The sequence below is a fragment of the Lepus europaeus genome, chromosome 18 (assembly GCF_033115175.1).
Source record: "Lepus europaeus isolate LE1 chromosome 18, mLepTim1.pri, whole genome shotgun sequence".
Classification (NCBI taxonomy): domain Eukaryota; kingdom Metazoa; phylum Chordata; class Mammalia; order Lagomorpha; family Leporidae; genus Lepus; species Lepus europaeus.
The window spans coordinates 29878831-29901477 of record NC_084844.1 but is presented as its reverse complement, the minus strand read 5'-3'; the positions used below and the strand labels follow the sequence as shown (position 1 = coordinate 29901477).

Here is a 22647-nt window from a genome sequence, read left to right as displayed (position 1 = left end):
AGTTTCAGTTCATAATTGATCATAATGATAGGATTGTCAAAGGGATTACATAAATAAGACCAATGTCTGCAAATAATAATTGATAGAATTAAATAGGAGAGAATGATCCTACATGGGAAACACTATACACAGCAGACTCATAGAATGGCAAATGCCCTAAATAGCACTCTGGCCTCAGAATCAGCCCTTAAGGCTTTCAGATCTGGCTAAAAAGCCCAGGAGAGTTTTGCAGGCATGGAAAGTCAAGACACTGGCAAAAAAAAAAAAAAAAATGTCCTAAATGAAAGATCTTGAGTGATCCCAGCAGAAAGAACAGATCATCAAAGAAGGAATTACCTTTCTCTGAAGGTACTTCAATAAGCCAGAATTAGGAGCCAGTATGGGGGTATAGGTCCAGGTATTTCAGTAACATGTATCAGCTGCTAGGCCAAACACCCCCCTCCCCGCCAGAATCATAGAAGTTTTGAAAAAGTTAAGATACATGAAATTGATGTGTTAGAGACTAAGATTAACACAAATCTATACTAGTTAAGAAAGGATTGGGGCCAGCGTTGTGGTGCAGATGTTTAAGCTGGTGCCTGTGATATTGGTATTCCATATGGGCGCTGGTTTGACTCCTAGCTGCTCCACTTCTGATCAAGCTCTATGCTAATGTGTGTGAGAAAGCAGCAGAAAATGGCCTAAGTTTTTGGACCCCTGCTCCCCATGTGGTGTTCCAGGTTCCTGACTTGGCCTGGCCCAGCCCTGGCCATTGTGGCCATTTGGAGGGTAAATAAATCTTTAAAAAAAGATGGATGAGACAAATAGAATACAATGAAATTTCAGAATAGGGCCAAATATGAATGAAACTTCGTATATTATTTTGATATTTTATGAGCTATTTTAAAAATGACCCTGAAAGTCTGTTATTAAGATGGAAAAAATTTTAAAATTAGATTAGTATTGTGTAACACTTAGAGAAATGTAACTATGCAAAGAAAAATTTATATATCCTGGAAAATATATCAAAATGTTGTATTAGGACAGACTAAGAAAACATTTCTTGTGGCCATCAAAGAAGGATGTACTTTTCTCTGAAGGGAGGAGAGAGCTTCTACTTTGCTTACAGCCTTGTCTGAATACTGACGGAGATTGTGGATTTAAAAGGCTTCCATAGCCTTGGCAGCTATGTCAAGAGCCTTGGGTGATCACTGACATCATACATACAAGTGTTAATTGTTAAATTAACAGGAGTCACTGTGCACTTACTTCCCATGCAGGACCTCTCTCCTCAATGAGTTGTATTATGAGAATTAACTGTAAAACTTGTTCACAGTTTGTGTGTGTGTAAACTGTTGAAATCTTTACTTAGTATAGAGTTGGTCTTCTGTGTATAAAGTTAATTGAAAATAAACCTTAACAGAGAATGGGACTGGGAATGGGAGAGGAAGGAGGAGGTGGGGTGGGAGTGGAGGTGGGAGGATGTGTATGGTGGGAAGAATCACTATATTCCTAAAGCTGTAGTTATGAAATTTGTACTCATTAAATAAAAGGTTTCTTTGGGGAAAATATTTCTTAATGCAAAGAAAATAAATCACGTTAAGCATATGGCATAACAAAACTCTTCATACACTGCTATTTGGAATAAACATTCTTACAATCATTTTGGGTAACAGTTTGGCAGTGGTAAATTTTAAAGTGTTCATGTATAGGTTCAACCATCCTATGATGAAATATCATGCAAAAGTAAAAAGAGGTGGCTTAGAACTATCTATACTAACAAGGAAGACTCTCAAACATTAAATGAAAGCAAAGCTATGTTTTGCATAGAAATATATACCTAAATAGTAAACATGTGAAGAACTGCATGCCAGTAAACGTTCTAATGGGGAGATGACATAAACTCATCTTTTGAAAACCCCTCAATGTTTTCACTATAATCTGTTGCCTTCAGTCCCATTGCTTTCCAAATAATTCTGGACAGCATAATGAAATTCTTTTTTTTCTGAAACTGCATTTTCCTACTTAATGCATGCTCACCATTTACCCCACAATCATAGTCATGTCCAGGGGTGTTTGGGCTGCTGTAACAAAAGACCATCAGCTGGGTGGCTTAAACAACAGAGATTTTTTTCTTATACAGTTCTGCACTCAAGATCAGGGTTTCAACAGATAGTGTACCTGTTGAGGACCCACTTTCCAGTTTGTAGCTGATTTCCTCCTGTTAAAAGAGATAAAGCCACTCTCTGGGACCTTTTTAATAAAAGAGCACCAGGCCATTCTGAAGGACTCCACCTTCATGATCTGAACACTCCTCAAGTCCCTTACTGAGACCATCGCCTTAAGGGTTATCATTTCAACATACAGATTTTGGGAGGACACATACATTCAGAACATAACAACATCCGAACCACTGGATTGTTCTGTCACTGTACGCAGAGATTGCCAATACTTCTTTGTGTCCTTACAAATCATCCCACATCAAGTGTACCATGACCGAATAACCCGAAATTATCTGTGTTTGCTCAATTTTTTTAGTTTTTAAGTTCTTAGAACAGTAAGTCTCACTTAAAATATTTTGCAAATAATGTCAAATACTTGGGAAGAAAATTGAGGTTATATCTTACGTTTAGAAAAGTAATATATAGAACATGAAGTAGGGCTTAAAGTAAAATTAAAAATTTTCTTGTTTTTGTCCTAGGTTTGTACAAGATAGTAGTCAGAGAATTGCCACAGGGAAATAAATAAACTGAAAGAATGCTTGAATAGCTACAGCAGCGAGGCTACATTAATTATAACATCAAGAAAAATACTATTTCTTGAAAACAATGTAAAGTAATGTACTGGATTGATTATAAACATCACAGTGATTTTTCTCCAAAATGAGACAACCTCAGTGAAAAGTTGTCCCTCTGTCTTCCAGCTCTGTGGAATTACATGCCCAAAGCCAGGGTCATGACCTTGCTAGTCAGAATCATATCCCCTGGTGTATTAGTTTGGCTCTTTTTTTTTTTTTTTGTTACTATAGTGAAATTCCTGAGGTTGAATAACTTAAGAAAAGAGGAGGCCAGCGCCGCGGCTCACTAGGCTAATCCTCCGCCTTGCGGCGCCGGCACACCGGGTTCTAGTCCCGGTCGGGGCGCTGGATTCTGTCCCGGTTGTCCCTCTTCCAGGCCAGCTCTCTGCTGTGGCCAGGGAGTGCAGTGGAGGATGGCCCAAGTCCTTGGGTCCTGCACCCCATGGGAGACCAGGATAAGCCCCTGGCTCCTGCCATCGGATCAGCGCGGTGCGCCGGCCGCAGCGCGCCAACCGCGGCGGCCATTGGAGGGTGAACCAATGGCAAAAGGAAGACCTTTCTCTCTGTCTCTCTCTCTCACTGTCCACTCTGCCTGTCAAAAACAAAAAAACAAAACAAAACAAACAAACAAACAAAAAAAAAAGAAAAGATGATTAGTTGCTGTGAGCTCTTCTACTGAGAAGACATGATGTCTGGCTGTGGCAAGGGTGGGAAGGGCCTGGGCAAGGGTGGCGCCAAGCGCCACTGCAAGGTGCTGCGCGACAACATCGAGGACATCACCAAGCCCGCCATCCACCGCCTGGCCCAGCGCGGTGGCGCTCTACGAGGAGACCCGCGGCGTGCTCAAGGTCTTCCTGGAGAACATCATCCAGGACGCCGTCACCTACACGGAGCATGCCAAGTGCAAGACGGTCACGGCCATGGACGTGGTCTATGCGCTCAAGCGTCAGGGGTGCACACTTTACGACTTTGGCGGCTGAGCGGCCCCCGCGGCCCCACACCCCCACCCAAAGGCCCTAAAAAAAAAAAAAAGAAAAAGAAAAAGAAAAGAAAAGAGGATTATTGAGCTCACGGTTTTAGAGTTTGAAGGGCATAACACGGACATCAGCTCAGCTCTGGTGAAGCCCTCTGGGTACGTGGCATTGCAAACACATGCCCAGTTGAGAGAGGAAGATGTCACATTGTGAGACACGAAGCCAAGGAGTCCAGAGATGGCCTGCCGTTTTCTTTCCTAACAATTCTCTCAAGAACCAATGCAGGAGTCCCATAAGAACTACTTTAACTCCTTCTGAGAGCATGCCCTCAGTGACCTAAGGACCTCCTACTAGGCCCCAGATCTTAAAGATTCCCTAGCACATTCCAGTGTTACCACACTGAGAGCCAAGTTTTCAACACATGAGCCCTTGGGCGACAATCAGCATCCAAGCCATAATCTGGCAACAATATATTTATTTCACTAAAAGATGCATGCCAACTCTAGAGGAGAGATTTCTTGGATGACAGAATGACGTAGCAGGCAAAAAATCTCAGTTATGGAGGACACATAACTTTAAACATTTTCCATTAACTTAATTTCTAAATTAATACCTCTATTTATTAGGTCTTCAGAAAAACACAAAGAACACAGTTTGTCCACTACTCCATAACTGTGCCACATCTCTAGTTTCTTGATCATTAGTCCTGGGAGGATGGTAGGGAAGTGTGCAAACTGCCTACCAATGTGCCAGGTTGTGGCTGAGACACATCTTTCACCATCACCTTTCAGCTCTAAAGAGCTGCTGCTGCTTTGTGCTAAGGAACCCAGCTGATATATATTTTTTAAAAAAGATGCCTCTCCTCTACAGTCAGGAAATACACAGGCAGCAGAACTTCCAGAAAAATAAAGTAGGGGTTCTCAGCCACCAGGATTCAGCCCCCCTCCACATACACCCTCTTTTTGCCTCAGACGTACAGATTCCTGTTCTATTCAACCATTCCCACTGTTACCTGAATACCCTTTCCTGTTGCATCCTCATGAGTATTTCCCAAATTCTCCTCACAGCTTAGGCTGGGGAAGTTGTATTCCAGTGACTTGGAAGCTGTCTCTACTTTCTTCTCTCCCCTGAGACAATGAACCCAGAACATGTCTCTTTCCTTGACTGGGAGGAAGGAAATGCCCCAGCATCCAGAGGAAAATATCACAGATTAATATGTTAAAATGCCCTCATTTTACATGCAAAAAACACGAGACAAGTATAATTTTGACTAATATCTCTAGTGATGTGGACAACTCACAGAGTCCCAGTTCTCAAAAATGGTTCCACATTGTAATCATTTGAGGGCTTAAAAAAATCCATTGCTTGACCTAGAGCAATGAAGTCAGAATGTCTGTGTAGTGGAACTTGTTTGTTAAAAATCCTCTGCATGAGACTCGTAGAATGGCAAATGCCCTAAACAGCACTCTGGCCTCAGAATCAGCCCTTAATGCATTCCGATCTGGCTAAAAAGCCCATGAGAGTTTCTCAGGCATGGGAAGCCAAGACACTGTGGCAAAAAATGACCTAAATGAAAGATCTCTGTGAGTGAGATCCCAGTGGAAAGAACGAGCCATCAAAGAAGGAGGTACCTTTCTCTGAAGGGAGGAGAGAACTTCTACTTTGATTCTGGCCTTGTCTAAAAAAGGTCGGAGTTTGTGAACTCAAGAGGCTTCCATAGCCTTGACAGCTCAAGACAAGAGCCTTGTGTGATTACTGACATCATAAATAGTGTCAATTGTTAAATCAACAATGGAGTCACTGTGTACCTACTCCCCATGTAGGAGCTCTGTCCTTAACGAGTTGTACTATGTAAATTAATGGTAAAACTAGTCTTCAAATAGTATTTTATACTTTGTGTGTCTGTGTGGGTGCAGTCTGTTGAAATCTTTACTTAGTATATACTAAGTTGATCTTCTGTATATAAAGATAATTAAAAATGAAAATTAATGAAGAATGGGATGGGAGAATGAGTAGGAGATGGGATGGTTTGTGAGTGGGAGGGTGGTTATGGGGGCGAAAACCACTATAATCCAAAAGTTGTACTTTGGAAATTTATATTTATTAATTAAAAGTTTTCTAAAAAAATCCTCTGCAGGATTCCAGTGTGCAGATGGACTTGAGAATGACCACCTTTGCACTGCGCTGCTCAAGGTACATCCAGACTTGCAGCTTCATCCTCCTTCCCCTGGGAGCTTAATAGAAATGGGATCTGAGGTCCCACCTCAGACCTTGTATTCTGGTGATGCTTAAGCACATTCGAAATTAAGAAACTTGGACAGTGAGAAAGTTGACAGAGGTCAGATATAGGGCACATCTTCTCTTGTGATGTTTTGGAATCAGGCAATAGTGTGGGATCAAAATGGGAAAGAATGGATCCACATGGTTTTTGATGGTCAGAGGTGTTTTGTGGTACATCAGAGGAGTCAGAGTTGGGCCAACTTTAAGGACCCTCTTGGATGCTACATTCCTCATATCTTTGTATGCAGTGAATTGAATGTTCTTCCATCATCCAGTTGTGATTTGTTAGGAATAAAGAGCATCACTTGCTCAGGTCTCTAGTATTGGGAGATGTCTCCAATATCCTAGCTTTCATTGAACCGTCATTCATTTTGCCTCCCAATAATGTGTCCTTACATTTCATACTTCTCTACAGCATAAATTATTCTATATAAATTATCTCAGTTAAGCATTAATGTATCACCAAATAGATAATGTAATGGAGATTCTAAGAATCTAGTGCCTCAGGTTCTCTGACTAGTAAGAGTTAAAATGGGGTTCATAATATACCACACCAAGATGTTTTTAATTTTGATGATTTTCATTTGATTTCTCATATTTTTCCATTTATATGAAAAGAAAAAAATATTAAGTAGGTTAAACACTCTTAGGCTATGGTGCTCATCCAAAAATAGTATGTACTCCCATAAAAAATCAGTTTTTATTGGGTAAAATGCTCACTCTGTACCTACTCCTGAACAGAAAAAAAAGAAAGAAAAATACATTGCCAGGTTGAGAAGCCATTAGAATACCATTTGCTAAACTATTTCATGTAAATTATTAACCTTAGGACACAGCCTTAAGCTTTTTCCATACAAAATATTGTAGCTTAATCTTCAGTTCATTCACTTCAATTATATATTCCTTTTTTAAAAAAATTCACTGCATTTTGACAACTTTATATATCACTTGATTATTAATCTAGCACGGAGAGTGCAACAGAAAGATACTGTGCAGTGCATCATTGTTAATTTCTCTTGTGCACCTTGAGTGTATTTAAATCCTAGCCTGAGGAGTTTCTTTGGTTCTCAGTTACCTAGGTACTTTAATAAAAGTATAAAACCTTTTAGATGTTCAAAAAGCAGGTGTGTCAGAAGATAATATGTTATACCAAAGTACCTTAAATCATCCATCAGCTTAGCTTATTAAAATGTGGTATACCTTTATACCCATCAGAATGTTTTATGATCTAAGACAGTAGCTTTAATATTTAAAATGTTACTTTTACTCTGGGAAGTGTAATCCAGCAAGATGTGCTATTTCTCCTTGCAGTGTTTCAAATTGTGTGTGTTTAGGGGACTATATTTTCATTTTGATTTATCATCTTGTGAGTCAAGTACTTTTAATTGCATTCCTATAAGATACAGGTTGATTCCTTTCAATTTCACAAATAATTCATAAGGATTTATGAATATGCATCTCTGTCTTATGTAGCTTAACATTATTTATCAGCTTTTCTTCAGATAAGAGTAATAGATTAAAATGAAATTTAGAAGGAGTGATGGATTGAAAACAAAACAAAACAAAACAAAAATTCCTTATTGTTTCTTATTGTTGTTGGAAATACATTCCAACTGAGAAAGGGACAGGTCATCTCTGTAACATTTGTCACAGTATGTTATCATTCCTCATTTTTTCCAACCGTATGTGTTACTTTTGTACATGATGGAATTAGGTATAAAGTGGAAAAATATGTGGTCCTAGAAAAAATGAGCACATTTTAAAGTTAACTGTAGATACTGGCTTTTCTCCTCATTTTTACTGAGCAAAGGGAATTCTCTCAGTATGTAACCCCTCCCTCTTCAGTGGCTGATAAGAAATACAAAGCAGAATAGCTATCTGATGGCTTTATGAGGCTAAAACTCTTAGGATTCTTTAAAGAGTAAGATAAGTAGAAGCATATAAATTGTTTACATAAGAAGTGGAATAAGAACCCTTTTGGAGACAAAGGCACACACTTAACTTTATTTCATGTTCTCCTTCTCTCCCTCCCTTCTTTCATTCTTTCTTTTGTAAATTTCTTAAATAAGCCAGCTCCCCAATAGACAAATATCCTATGTTTTCCCTGATTTGTGGTAAATGATATACAGAGTACCAAAAAAGTAAGGTATATGAGCAAAATTGACATATTGAAAAAATTTGATTGTTGTTTTTAGCCCTGGTGTATACTCCTGAGGAACAGTGGTTTTCTTACTACTTGTTGAATTCTTTATTTAGTGGAGAGTTAAGCTTGTTATAAAATAAACTGAAAGTATGTCACTGTAAAACCTAAAAGAAAGAAAAAAGGAGGCGGAGGGAGGGTGGGGCTCTGTGTGGGAGGAAGGGTAGTGTGGTTATGCTCATTATGCTCTTAAACCTGTATATATGAAATACATGAAATTTGCTCACCTTACATAAATGAAACATTTATAAAAAGAATAGAAACAAACTATCAAAGGATTATATGAAGGAATTGATTGCTTACTAAAAGTTTTTAGGATTTTTTTTTTTTTTTTTTTAGATTTTATTTCTTTGAAAAGCAGACTTACAGAGAAGAGACAGAGACAGAGGGAGAGAGAAATTTCCTCTGCTGGTTCACTCCCCAGACAACACCAACAGTTGATAAGGGCTGGGCCATTCTGAAGCCAGGAGCTCCATCTGCTTGTCCCGCATGAGTGGCAGGGGCCCAAGTACTTGAGCCATCTTCACTGCTCTCCTAGGCACAGTAGCAGGAAGCTGGATGGGAAGCTGGGACTCAAAAGGGTGCTTGCATGGGATGTCAGCATCACATGCGGCATGTTACAGTATTGTGCTACAATTATGGCCCAGCCTTCAGGATTTTTTAAAACCCTTCTTTTTCCTGAACTTCTCTGAAATCTTCCATGTTCTAGGATACAAATAATGATCAGGCAAATTGTTACCATTTTTAGAAAGCCTTAACTATTAAATGACTTATAGAATTTAAAAATTCTGTAGTGATTTGCCATTTGATGTACCTTGGAGTCCTGAGTATGTATTTAACCATAGAAACAAGTTTTGATGAATTCATCTAAAACAGAAAAAGGCACACAAATACCCAAATCAAGAATAACAAGTGTAAGGAGTCAGTTTGGAGAAAAAGGAAAGTAAATTCCCCACTGAACAGAGAAATGCACAAACAATCAATGATGAATTGTTATATTAGAAGGAAATGACCATGTTTAAATGCATACAACAGTAGAATTTTATGACTAAAAATGAAATTAAAGGTTATTTGACCCTTAATTCTATTCCTTGGAACAGAACACAAATTGTGCTGGGGTTTGGTTTTCAATTTAAAAAATTGAAAAAAAAAATTAAGAAAAATCAAAATAGAGTGGTTTGTTTTCTTTTGTGTCATTGAAACTGCAGGACCCCAGCACTTATAATTTGCTCAAAACATTATGAATTAGCAGAACAAACACATTAGTTGAGGATGAGCAAATCTTTTTTGAAATTATCATTACTTTTTTTTTCATTTATTAAACTTTTATTTAATGAATATAAATTTCCAAAGTACAGCTTATGGGTTACAATGGCTTCCCCCTCCCATAACTTCCTACATGAGGAGTAAGTGCACAGTGACTCCTGTTCTTTCCCAGTGGAAAGAACGGGGCCATCAAAGAAGGAGGTACCTTTCTCTGAAGGGAGGAGAGAACTTCCACTTTGACTATGACCCTATCGGAATAAGATCAAAGTCAGCGAACTCTAAAGGCTTCCATAGCCCTGGCAACTCATGACTAGAGCTTAGGGAGATTACTGATGCCATGAACAGGAGTGTCAAATTGTTAAGTCAGCAATAGAAGTCACTGTGTACTTACATCCCATGTGGGATCTGTCCTTAATGTGTTGTCTAATGTGCAGTGATGCTATAACTAGTACTGAAACAGTATTTTTACACTTTGTGTCTCTGTGTGGGTACAAACTGATGAGATCTTTACTAATTATATACTGAATCGATCTTCTGTATATAAAGATAATTGGAAATGAAAAAAAAAACAAACCTGGTGTTAAATTGGAAATGGCATAGAAAATTAATTAATTTTTTAAAAAAATATTATGTAGGATCTCTGTCTTTAATGTGCTGTACACTGTTATTTAATGCTATAACTAGTACTCCAACAGTATTTTTTTCACTTTGTGTTGCTATATGGGGGCAAACTGTTGAAATCGTTACCTAATATATACTAAACTGATCTTCTGTATATAAAGAGAATTGAATATGAATCTTGATGTGAATGGAAGGGGAGAGGGAGCAGGAAAGGGGAGGGTTGCGGGTGGGAGGGAAGTTATGGAGGGGGAAGCCATTGTAATCCATAAGCTGTACTTTGAAAATTTATATTCATTAAATAAAAGTTAAAAAAAAAAAAAGAAATACAATCATCAAAGTAGAGAGTGGCCTTGTCTCAGTCTCTCCTGGAGCTTGGGATTCTCACTTTAGCTGCAATTAGCAAACATGGATGGCCTAATTGTCTTGAGCAACTCCCTCCTCCTGTTTTTCCACTAGATCATTCCAGCACTTAAAACCTTCCCTGGGGCAGGTCTTCCAGTGCAGTTGGCTAACTCCCAATTGGACTCCTAACACAAATTCTCAGTGTGCCTGGAATCAGGTCCCACACCTGCCTGTGGTTCATCTTCTTACTAATGTGCATCTTGGAAGACAGCAGATGATGTGTCAAGTGCATGTTCCTTGCCACCCATCTGGGAAAACAAGATTGGGTTCCTGGCTTTAGCCTGGCCCAGCTCTAGCTGTGGTGGAATTTGGGGAGTAGATCAGCACAGGAAAGATCTCTCTGTCTGTTTCTCTTTCAAGTAAGTAAAATATGCCTGTGTTGTGGCATAATGGGTAAAGCTGCTGCCTGCGATACCAGTATCCATATGGCCACAGTTCATGCTCTGGCTGCTCCACTGCCTATTCAGCTCCCTGCCAATGCTCCTGTGAAAGCAGCAAAGGAATGGCCCAAGTGCTTGAGCCCCTGCCACCCACGTGGGAGACCAGTAAAAAGCTCCTGGTTCCTGGCTTCAATCTGGCCCAGCCAGCCCTGGCCATTGTAGCCATCTGGGGAGTGAACCAGCAGATGGAAGATCCTCTCTCTATTACTCTTCTTCTCTCACTGTAACTCTGAATTTCAAAATAAATAAATAAATCTTAAAAAAAACAACACAAAAAACAAAAGAACTACTTTCCCCCTTGGGCAGGCATTTGTACAATGGTTAAGGCACCACTTGGGGCAATCAGGTTCCATATGAGAATGCCAGAGTTCAAGTCCAACTCCACTCCAATCACAGCTCCATGCTAATGTGCACCCTGGGAATAAGCAAGTGATGACTGAAATGCCTGGGTTTCTGCTACCCACATGAGACCCAGATGGATTTCCTGGCTTGAGGCTGAGCCTAGGGTTGTAATGGGCATTGGCAGAGTGGACCAGTGGATGGGAGATAAGTCTCTGTCTCTCTCTGCCATTCAGATTAAAAAAAAAAGGCAAACAAAAAAATCTACTTTCTTACTATTTATTTCAATGGACTTCAGCTTAGTTTCTCTCCCCTATTGCAATTGTCTTTAAAAGGTTTTCCTAACCTGCTTAACTTGCTCAGTGTTATTTTCCTTTGACAATCATTAGATGGCACAAAAGTTATATAACCAGGTGTAGATATTAATAATCTTGAATATCAGAACTGCATGCTCATCCTACTTTGTGATTTAATATGTGTGGCACATGAGTTTACTTGGAAATAAGCATTAAAAATGGGAATGGTTTATCATAACCCTAGTTTGAGGACATTTACCATATTTATTTGTTTCCTCTGATCAAGAGTACTAATTTACTATCTAAACGGTTTGTTCATGTAATTATAGCCACTAGAATTTTTTTTTTTTTTTGGGAAAACTCAATTTTGAAGAGATTCTCTCTTGCCTGTTATAGCAGGGAAAGAATTGCTTCAGTTTGTATTCGTGTATATGGACTGTTGAGAAATATAAACTTTTTGTTAAAGAATTATTTATTTGAGAGGCAGAGTTACAGACACAGAAAGGGAAAAACAGAGAGAGAGAAGTCTTCCATCTTGGATCATCTTCTACTGATTTCCCAGGCCATCAGCAGGTAGCTGTATTGGAAGTGGAACACCTAGAACTTGAATTAGTGTCCATATGGGATGCCAACACCACAGGTGGAGCCTTAACCAACTACACCACAGCACTGGCTCCCAAAAACATTTTTAAACTAACCCTCCAATTAAAATCGGAAAGAAACCCTGAAGGCACATGTCTATACATAGGATTCCAATAAGTGTTTTTTTATAATTTAATGAGCAACTTCAAGCTTCTGGCAATTATTTCTTTTTATGATTTAATTTGTATTGGGCTGTCTGGTAAGTAAGGTTTATCCTTCCTAAATCAGAGCTTAATTCTAAGTTCTCTTTGTACCATTCTAGGAGTGTTCATATAAAGATATGGGACGTTATTCCTGATCACATTATCTTATAACCTCTGCATAAAGTAAAACTAGGGGTTTGTGATCTCTAAGTACTCTCATAAGTCATATACTACTTGACGATAAGTAAAATTAACAAATTTTGTGTTTTATTATTTTGGTCTCACTAAGCTGTTAATAAATTGCCACTGATTTTAAAGAGTAAACCCAATGAATTTTAAAATTGATTATTGACAGAAGAAAGATTAGAAATTGATTTCTCTCTTTTATCACATAGTAAGCACCTATTAATTGAACATGCATTATGAGGAATTTGATTATCATGTCATTATGCTTAACAAACTGATTTGCCTGATAATTTTCAGTTACTGGGACATTGAAGCATACCTAATCTGTAAGATGGGCCAGAACTTTGTTTCAAATTTTTGTTGAAGAAACTAAGTCTTCAAACAGTTGAATTTCATAAGCTTATTCAGTTACTGGCAAAACTGGTCTGCAACCTTCCAACTCTGAGTTCTTTCTATGAGGAGCTACTTCTATTTGAAGCTCCATGGTGATTTAATAATGCAGTTTATAAATATTTAAAAGTTGCTAAGAGCCTACTTCAAATTGGAGAGCTGGGGAAACAACAGAATTGTCTGTCTCACCCTTAGCACTTTGATACTAATACATTTGTTTATTTACTTAATAAACCTTGGCAACAGACACTTATAGTTTTCAAACATAAGTGAATAAGAATGTAATGAAGGAGTAAAAATAAAATGGAAATGGAAAATTTTGATGTAAGAGTGGGAGAAGAGAAATAAACTTATGTTTTCTAAAGATTTATGCTCTAGAATAAATAAATTTAAAACCAAGGCATCAAAGAAATGTCCATGGAAAATGAATGGATAAAAAGTCTTTCTATTTTGTTGTCAAATTCTCATCCATACCAGCAAAGTCAGTATGGGGATCCTCAACTTCTTTTCTTTTTAAAGATTTATTTGTTTATTTGAAAGGCTCTGTATACAAAAGGGAAATGAAAAAGGAAGGACCTTTGGAACATCAGGGAGGAAGAAAGAACTTACTAAGCAAAGACATGGATGATAACAACAGACTTCCTTTCTTCTATTGAGTTTTTCTAAATCCTTGTTTGGTGGTTGAAAAAAATGACAACTCTCTGTTTTCTTTAAATGTATTTAGAGAAAATGTTGAAAATAAGAATATTCTAAATTAGAGAGGATATAGAATTGGACCTTAAGGCATTCTGGTCTGGTTGTAAAGCCCACAAGAACATTTTGGGCATGGAAAGCCGAGACCCTGTGACAAAAAGCATCCTACATGAAGGACCTCTGTGGGTGAGAGCCCAGGGGAAAGGAATGGCCATCAAAGAAGGAGGTACTTTTCTCTGAATGGAGGAGAGAACTTCCACTATGCTTTTGGCTTTATCTAAATACTAATGGAGTCTGTGAATTAAAAATCTTCCATAGCCTTGGCAACTCATGTCAAGAGCCTCAGGTGATCACTGATGTCATTTATAAGAGTGTTAATTGTTAAATTAACAACAGGATTCACTGTGCACTCATTTCCTATACAGGACCTGTGTCCTTAAAGAATTGTATTATGAGAGTTAGTAGTAAAACCTGTACTCAAAGATTTATTTCATTTTAGTGTATTAAGTTGAAGGATATCCTTATGACTCATAAGTTATAGTTAAGTCTAAGTACTCACAAAAGTATCATTTTTGGGTTATTCTTTAAAGTTAATTAAATTTCTCAAAACTAAAGAAGTAAAATAACTTCAAGATGCAATGACTTTGGGCCAGTGCCACGACTTACTTGGCTAATCCTCCGCCTGCAGTGCCAGGACCCCGGGTTCTAGTCCTGGTTGGGGTGCCGGATTCTGTCCCGGTTGCTCCTCTTCCAGTCCAGCTCTCTGCTGTGGCCTGGGAAGGCAGTGGAGGATGGCCCAGGTCCTTGGGCCCTGCACCTGCATGGGAGATCAGGAAGAAGCACCTAGCTCCTGGCTTCAGATCAGTGCAACCGGGACAGAATTCAGAGCCCCAGCCAGGACTAGAACCCGGGGTCCTGGCACTAGTAGATGTTCATTTTAAAATGGAGAAAATGAAGAATACAGTTGGCCACCTCAGTCACATATGAATCAATAACCATTAGCAAACAGTTAAACTGACTGCTTCAATTTTATATAAGATATCTCAGAAAATATAAAAAAAATACTTAGCAACTTATCTTACAAGGGTAGATTGATCATCATTCCTGAATGCAGATAAATAGAGTGCAAGAAATAAAAAGTAGTAACCAGGTTCATTCATGATACAGATAAATAAAATATCACCAAATTACCTGAGCCATGCATTTAAAAATGAATCTATCATAATCAGGCTTATATCTGCATAGTGGACTTGAAGATATGGAGCCTAATTTGTCATTGGACACCTTTTCAGATTTGTTCCAGCTTCAGAGAGCTGCCTTTCCCAAAGTCTTGCCCTTAAAAAAATTGACTCCATCTCATGGGCAGCTGAAGCTATAAGGTTTGAATCAAATGTCAAATTTGTCTAATCACAATACTTCCCCACCTTTCCATATGGGCATTGCTAATAAATATACTACACACTCAATTTTCTTGGAGTCTGCTCCATTTATAACCTGCTGTAACACCCAGGAATGCAAAAAGATTGTTTAATATCAGAAAATCCATTAATATGATTCAACACATGGGCAAATTAATGAAGAAAAAACAGGAACATTCTTAGCTTATTGACTTCTTAAATACTTCCTCTCCCCTACTCTCTTAACTGTACTCTGATCTCAAAATAATATATGTGGTAAACCCCCACTCAATTCTCTGTCTTTCAATTTCTTTTGTATGAAAGAAAACATATCTGTGTCTCTGGACAGCTTTTGGATGATTGTGTTACATCTTTCTTCCAGATGGCTATTTTTCTTTTCAAATGTGTTATTCAATTCAAGTGGTGTGTGTGTGTGTGTGTGTAAATTTCAGCAATAAAATTTCTTATTTGGGGAAGTTCTATTTTGGTTCTGTTTCATATCTGCTTCATTATTTTGTGTAGTCCTATGGTTTGCTGATTTTTTAATACATTAATTTGTATAAATTTTGAAACATGCCTTACTTAATAGTAATCTTATAATTTTACTTCTCTTACTACTTGGGTTCAGAGGAGAAGTTTGTTTATGGTAACTGTCCCTCTGTAGCCTGATTCTTAAGTACATGGTGATTTATTTAGTGTGAAATCCTATTTAGGTGGTGTTACCTTTTGGAATTTTAGGGTTTGAAGGTAGGGAGGTGGACCATTAAAGCATAAAAGACTTTTATTGTAGAAAGGACAGGATGGTGAGTTGGAGGTGGGATTGTAGCCTACCAGAGAGTGAGTGGGGAGGCCAGAAGTGAATGTTCAGCCTGCTGGGAGAGGACTGTGACCTCTCTAAAGCAAGGGAGTTTTGTGTACATGCAGTGACCCACATCACTGCAATAAAGTGGGTCTGAATAAACAAAAAGTTCCCATGCCAGATATTTATGTGGTCAGCAAAGTACAAGGTTAAGAGTCTTATCAACCTGGAATATCCCTGGCAAGGACTATAAAAATCAGAGTCAAATGGAAGAGTTTTAGGCAGTGAAATATCACTGGATTATCCTCAGGGTCATTTTGCAATTTTATCAGCTGCAGAGTTAGCCATTTGTGTTCCAATGGCCTAGCAAGTCCTAACACTCGGTAGCAATACGTAGGAATTCTACTGAACTTGGATTTAGGTGTATCATTCCAGAGAGGACATGTATTTACTTCACTAGTAGCTCTGAGCTGCTACCAGTATGAAAACATTTTACGTGAATATATTTTCCTGAAGTTCTCCAAAATATGCAGATAGTATGCATGCAAAGTCAAAACCCACATGATGGCAAGGTTGTGACTGTGAATTTTCAAAAGAAAGTTCTTTTTTCTATTGTATCCTTTCTTAAATTATGTAGTTCAATTTTTTCTTTGTAGTAATAACTGTAGGTTTTGGGTCCTAGCTTCAGGTCCCCATCTTCTTAAGAGTAATGTTTTCTATTCCAACATGAGATCATTAAAAAGCTTTCGAAGATCAACAGTTATTCCCCAGGGCAACCTGTGGTTCTACTGTTTGTGTAAGTGCATTTTTGCATTTAAATGGAAGTTTCCAGAATTTCTGGGCATTTTAGCAGCATAAGATTTTAGAATGTAAAATTTTTCTGGGACATGGAATAGTCTGCTTAATTTGGAAATCATCCAGGCTGACTTAAATTCCTAGTCTTTATGTTTACATATCATCCTGTATGATCTGTCATTGTACTTAGTCATAATTCTATTTATTTCTTTTTGTGTTGGATTTGTGGATTGTTTTCTCTGCTGTTAGACTGTGAGCTAGTCCTTAGTGTTTGGAAATTTTCAGTGAAGATGATGGGAATGTTGTGCAAGTTCATGGTTCCTTTTTAAGCCATAACTAAAGGCTATTTCAAGAGACAATTCTGTGATCCTTCATATCACACTCGTATGTGTGATATGTGATATGTGTGAAGCAGATATGAAACAGAACCAAAATAGTCAGCCTGTTGCCTTCCTTCTTCCTTCCACCTCCTGTAGGTAGTATGCATGCCAACTCTGGACATCTCAGTGTGTTCAATGAGACACAGCACCCTGCAAAACGTAGAAAGAGTAGCAGAAGATGCATATTTTTCAGATAAATTTCATTTCTGCCTGACTTGAGCTCTTCCTTATTCCTATGCCTGCATCAACTTTGTTCATTTATTCTCTGGCCAGCTATGTTCATTTACTCTCCAGTAAGCCTGGTGGCAAAAATTGTGAAAAGATACGAAAACCAACCATCTGCATCGAACCGAATAATGAAATAATATCTGCTTTGGTAGGATAACTAGAGTTGGTGAGGGCCTTTAAAAAGAAACCGTGCCTGAAAATAGTCATCGTATATTAACAGACCTAAGTTAATTAGCCCTGAAGATCGTCATACACTCTTTGATGTCTAACAAAACATTTGAATTCTTACTGTCAAAATGTTTTGGATTCTTAGTTTTGGAAAACAAACCTGGATTATCAACCTTTCCCAGTCTTCATAATTGATTTTAATTGACTGCCAATGACAATCAAGAGACATTTTTAAAATTGAGCTAAAAAAAAAGAAAATTAACATTGTTGAGTACTTCATGTGTGCCTATATTCCACTAAACGTTTTACATACTTTGCATTAATATTTTCAGGACTTTGTCAGTTGCGATGTATTATTATCCTGTTATAAGATGGGGAAAGTGAAAATCAGAGAACTGAAGCAACGTTCCCGGTCCTATGCCTTGCAACTAGAATTTTTGATTCTGGAGTCGATATTTCCATTTTAACATGATGCAGATTCCTACTTGGTGGCATAAGAACTCTCTTTTGCATAAATTGAGATCATTCTTTTTGCAACCTCCTAATGAGAATCAGGTACAACCACATGGAAACCCATAGTCAACAAAATCTACCTGCTCTGTGCTAATTCCTTCATTTGTTATTTCTCCTCTAGAAGGCTTTACTCCCTATAACCTTTAAAAACCCGTGACAATAAACTATTGATTGTTCTTCTGTCCTTAATAATAATATACAAATGTAAATTATTAATATGCAAATTTAGAGGTTGCCTTTTTCTTTTGATATAAGATCATATGGAAACTTTCTGTACTTTTCTCACTCAAGAATATCTCATAGAAATGCCTTCAAATCAACAGGTATAACTCTGATTTATTCATTTAATTTCTAAGTAATATTTTCTGATAAGAATGGACTATATTTTATCAATAATATCCATTATGATCAATACTCTAATAAAATCTGTGCCTACAAGGGGTCATCAAACATTTATGGGAATATTATGATAAACTATGCATAGATTGAAAAATTGATTACATCAAGATAAGCTTACATTTTGAGTACCTTTGTTTTTGTTTCTGTGGGTAGGATTCCAGAAGGGGGGCTGTTAGCTCAAAGGCTATGTTGATTTTAAATTTTAAGGGTTATTATCTGATTACTTTCCCAAAAGGCTGCAAACAACTCCACTTCCATTTCCTTCTCAGGGGGCATTCTTTTCTTATATCCCTTCCCGTAAATCTTCCTGATGTTTTTAAAGGTGTGACTATCTGATGGCACAAAGTGATGTGTCAGTGTTACTTTAGTATGTCTTTCCCTGACTGCTAGCAGGCTTGAGAATGTATTCCTTGACCTTAGAATTTTTTTTTAATTGTTTTCTTATATTCCTTTTCCATCTTTATTGGATTATTTACTTTTTTCTTCTCAATATTTAAAGGCTTGTCCATATTTATGAGGAAAAACAGGAAGATAAAAATGTTTATATGGCGGAGAAGATGGTCGACCAAATGGTTGACATCCATGTCCCACATCAAAGCATTTGAATTTGTTTCCTAACTCTGACTCCTGACTCCAAATTTCCTGCTAAGGCTGGTTCTTGGAGGCTTTGGTGATGACTTGAGTAGTTGATTTATTGAAGCCCAGGATCCTGATACCTCAGACATATCTGCAACATGGGTGCCAGGGACACAATAACGTGAACCATCACTTGCTGCTTCTCAGGGTGAGCCTTAGCAGGAAGCCAGAAGTAGGAAGGGGAACTAAATCCAGGCACTAATATGGGATTTGGGCATTCCAAGCAGAGTTGGAACTGCTATGCTAAAGTTCCCCCTCAACATTAAGTTTTTTAAAAATATTTATTTGAAAGGCAGAATTACAGAGAGGCAGAGGCAGATACAGAGAGTGAGAGAGAGAGAGAGAGAGAGAGCAAGAGAGAGAGAGATCGATCTTCCGTATGCTGCTTCACTCCTCAAATGGCCACAATGGCCAGAGCTATGCTGATCAGAAGCCAGGAACCTGAGCTTCTTCCAGGTCTCCCACATGGGTGCAGGGCCCCAAGGACTTGGGCCATCTTCTCCTGTTTTACCAGGTTTATTAGCAGGAAGCTGGATCAGAAGTAGAGCAACTAGGGCTTGAATGGGCTCCTATATGGAATGCAGGCACTGACTTTACCCACTATGCCACAGTGCTGACCCCAACGTTAAGTTTTTAACTAAAACAGGATTTTTGGCATTATAAGTGATTTTCATTGTTTTTAATGAGTTCATTAATACATTAGTTTTGAGGATCACAGTACATAAATGACAATTACTGCAACACAGTTCTCAAAAATTCTCATGTTATCATATTAATATAAAGGCAACAGATTCAGTGTAGTTCATAGGCACAGTTCTAAGAATTTAATGATCTTCCCCTCTCTTTCCCTTTCCTCCCTTTGTCCTTCCTTCCTTCTTTCATCCCTCTCTCTTGCTTTTAATTTGTATTATAGTCAAAGGCTTAATACTACACTAAATAAAAAGTTCAACAAATAAAAAGAAAAGAGTTCAGTGGAAATATATTCAAGGGCTACAAACAATAATCAAATGAAAAGATGTCCATTTCATTCATATGTATTGAATTTTAAAATAATCACTCATTATTAAAACTATAGTAGTACATCATTCTTAGCCATTGGTTTGACAAAGATACAAAACAGTTTGACAATACCATATTTGCAGCAATACTGATACACACAGGCATTTCTTTTCTGTTTTTGATTTTTTTCTTTTTTAATTTTAGTTCTCATATATAGTGGAGAACATAGGACATTTGCCTGTGTCCTATTTATTTTAGTCAACATGGTGTCCTCTAGTTGCATCCATTTTGATGCAAATGATAGGGTTTCATTTTTAATAGTTGAATAATATCCCATTGTGTGTGTATATATACAAAATATGTGTATATATAAATTGTGCATTTTGTATAACTTGATAAATTCTTTATCCATTCTTCTGATGATGGATACCTTGGATGATTTTATATTTTGTCTATTGGACTTTAATGGACAAAAGAAGTAATATATATGGCCAACAAATATTTGAAAAAAATCTCGACATCACCAGTCATCAAGGAAATGCAAATCAAAGCCATAATGAGATACCACCTCATCCCTGTCAGAATGGTTAAAATCCAAAAGACAGAGTAGCACATTCTGGTACAGATATGGAAAAATAATTTTTAATACACTGTTGATGAGAAGATAAATTAGTGCAGTCGCTGTGGGAAACATTGTAGAGATTCCTTAAAAAACTAGAAATAGATTTGCCATAAGACCCAGAAATCCTACCGCTGGGTATATACACCAAAGACATGAGCACACTGTATCAGAAATGTGTGAAGCACCATGCTTCATAAATAATTAAATGTCACCTTAACCTGACTGCTTTGGGCCTTGGCTTCAGAGGTGAAATACATAGTTTATATTCTCATTTTTCTATGGTTTAAGAATTATTGGCCAAATATCAGGAAACTGTTTTATACTTTGCAAAATTATCTCTCAGTTTTATAGGTAGCAAGATTTTTTTCTCTTGCATATTTTCTAAATATCTGCAAATCTATTGTTTTTCTTTTGCCATAGTTTGCATCCCTTTTGTTGTATAAAGGTTTAATATATTTTATAGGCATACATGTTCCATGCATAGATTCTTGTTTCTTATCTTGGCTAAAAATATTTCTTTTACCTGAACAGCAAGATATTGGACATCTCTCTCAATAATAATAAAAAAATAAGTAAATAAAAAGTAAATGTTATTTATTTATTAGAGAGAGCATATCTCCTATCAACTAATTCATGCCCAAATGCTTGAAATGGCCAGAGATAAGCAATGCCAATGCTGGGAACTCATCTAGATCTCTCATGTGGGCCATTACTTGGCCATAAACTCAGCCTCAAAGGGTACACATCAGCAGGAAGCTGGAATTGGGGCTAGAGCTGCACTCAAACCTAGGCCCTAGATGATACGGGACATGGGTATCCCAGTCAGCATTTTACCACTGGGCTAAACACTTGCTCCCCCCCCCGCCATTGTTTTTAGACATTTGATTCTTTATTTCATGCATCATTTTATTTGTATATGGCACAATATTAGTATCCAATTATACCTTTTCCAAAAAATTGTTCTTGACACAGTCTTATAAATTATTTATTCTTATTTTCACGAAATTGAAAGACTGATATTAGTGTACAGGAGATTATTGTGTTTGCTAGTGCCTGTTTCTTCTACATCCCTTTTTATCTATCTGTGATGCAATTCTTATCCCAGTAACATACTGATTCAATCACAAGAATCTTTGGTATATCTGGATATATGTTATAGCAAGTGTCTCCTTGCAATTGTCACTGTCCCTATTCTTGTTTCTTACTCTTACATGTTCCTTTTGTGCACATAAACTTTAAAATCTGTTTATTTTATACTATTAACATTCTTATTAGAATTACATTAAACTTATATTAATCCTCTCATAAAGGGAATTTTATGTATTTACATTTGTTCAGATATAATTTTATATTCTACAGCAAAACTTTTCTTGGTCTCCTCATATAGTCCCGGAATTTTATTGGTGGGTTTATTTCTGACTATTTTAGTTGACAGTGTATGGTGAATAGAATATGTTTCATATTTCCATTTTTAGATACACATTTGCTTTGGTTCTGATGTACACATTTTCTCTGATGAGTTTTTGGGTATAATATGTTTTCTCCTTTGTGAAACCTATGAAAGGGCAGAGGCAGAAATCAAAGAATACTTTCACTTTTAAAACGACATGTCTTAGTTCATTTCATGTTGCCAGAACAAAATACTGCAGAGAAACCAAAGAAAGTGCATTTATTTCTCACAGTTCTGGAGACTGGGAAGTCCAATCTGCAGGTGCTAGCACCTGGTGAGGGCCTTCTGGCTGTGTAATCATAAAGCAGAAGACATCCTATAGTGAGCAGGTGTGTAAGAGAGCGAGAGAATGCCCAGGAGCCCGGGCTCACTTTAGGATAAAGCCATCACTGACATAAGGGCCCTAAGCCATCCGTGAAGGCTGTGCCCTCGTGACCTACTCGCCTCCTAGAGCCCTATCCCCAGTCCTGTTGCAGAAAGCAAACTCCAACCTGAGTTCTGGAGGGGATATTCAATTGATAGCAGTTCATATAGCATTGTTAAGAGTATATATTAATTTTCCCACTTAAGGATAAGCCTCAATTTTTTTAAAAAAGTTTATTTATTTGAAAGA

At 37.5% G+C, this 22647-nt stretch overlaps 1 pseudogene; it reads left to right on the top strand.

The window, feature by feature from the left end:
• The first annotated feature begins 3464 nt into the window (after window positions 1-3464).
• LOC133776769 (histone H4-like) lies at window positions 3465-3756 on the top strand (annotated as a pseudogene).
• The last annotated feature ends 18891 nt before the right edge of the window (window positions 3757-22647 follow it).